Source organism: Leptonotus elevatus, chromosome 7, assembly GCF_054856555.1.
Source record: "Leptonotus elevatus isolate MCC_2025b chromosome 7, RoL_Lele_1.0, whole genome shotgun sequence".
NCBI lineage: Eukaryota > Metazoa > Chordata > Actinopteri > Syngnathiformes > Syngnathidae > Leptonotus > Leptonotus elevatus.
The window spans coordinates 3,453,265-3,454,966 of record NC_141245.1 but is presented as its reverse complement, the minus strand read 5'-3'; positions in this window follow the sequence as shown (position 1 = coordinate 3,454,966).

The window sequence follows — 1,702 nt, the reverse complement described above, 5'->3', positions numbered from 1 at the left end:
CTTGTTTATGTCCTGTGGGTAGCACACAGCATGAGACAACCACACAATCAAGTACTTGTTGTACTCAAAGGACCAAGACTTCTTGCAAATACAGCGTGTGCAGAACACAAACCAGTGTCATGTTCAATGGAAGTATTCTGAGCGTGTATACTCGGTTTAGAAAAGGGATAACCCAGGGGTCTTATTTAGGATTTTAAAACCCCGAATAAGACCATATTTGGGGGTTTTTTGCACGTAAGTGAGACCTGGAAGAGCATGATTAGGAGGAACGGCACCAGAGAAACCAGTGAAAAAGTTTTACAAAATTAGCCTGTCGAAATCCCTTGTCCTCAGATGAATTGCTGCTGCTTATGAAGACAAATACAAGACAAAGAATAAAGTCCAAATATCCATTGTTTAGAGTTGACATGTCTCAACGGGCACGGGTCACGTTTAGCTGCGCACTCAGTCTTGGAGATATGTAACTCTCCTGGACGAGTTGTGGCTTGTTGTCTTTTTGCCTTATTCCCAACCACTGAGGAATTTGACTGTGACTCCAACTTCCACATGATGTGTCATAGCAGTAACAACACAAAACATACCCCAAGGCAATGGTATTGATGGATCTCTGAAACCGGAAGTTCCTATTGAAAACTTGAGAGTCAAATTATAGTCATAATATAACCAAAATGAGTGTGAAAATAGTCATATTAAACATTTTACCGGACAGTTACTGCTCAATTGCAGGTTTTTGTTTATTGGTTGCTAATTAAAACAGCAGCATCTACCGAAAATCAGAAATAGTCTTGGACATGAAATAAAATGTGGAGTCTTTCTGGCTGCCACTTGGCCCTGAGAACATGAAGTGACGTTATACACTCTAAAAACTATATGTCAAAAATGGACTCTTCTACTTGGGTCAAATTGACACAACTTTGAGTCAGGAAATGGTTCTTTTAGTGTAAAACAACTCATAAATATTGTTCAGATCCTTTACTTGGGTCAACAAAATGGGTCATTTTGTGTAAAACAACCCAGAAAGTTGGTCAAATTTACCCATAAAGTGGATCAGTCCATTTTTGATCCATAATTGGGTTACTTTTGACCCAACTGTTTTTAGAGTGTTGAAGACCATTTTCTTAGTCTTCCACTTGTCTGCCTCCATCAAACCTCTTCATGCTTCTTCGCATTTTCTCTATCAGTTCAATTTTTTCATTTATAAAATTGTGCATGTACAAATAAAGGCTCCGCTCTACAGTTGAATAAATATTCAAAAGGAAAGATTGTAATAGGCCTTAGTCAAAGTTCTCTTTCAGGACAAATTTAGACTAATTTATAGTTTCTCTACAAATCAACAGTTTTGGTCATATTAATGAGACAGCTGTACATGCGGCTCCACATTCAAAATCCTCATTAGACTGTGAAATCTTGAAAGGTCATACACCGCTGCATTCATTTTTTCCCTACTTATTGGCACTTCCCTATAAAGTTAACATTGTATTGCACCTTTATGTATAGTTGTCACCATAATACAGTTAACCTAAAGAAGAAAAAAAAACATTATGTAAATTTGCCACAATCGGTCACCAATGATAAAGATAAGACTGGCATAAAGTGACATTTCCAAGAGGTGTTGTTTAATCCCTCATGTGACTCAGGTATGTCAGAACAGCCCCTCCTCCATCCGTCTATCCACCTACCAAGTCAACTCTGAGTCGACCCC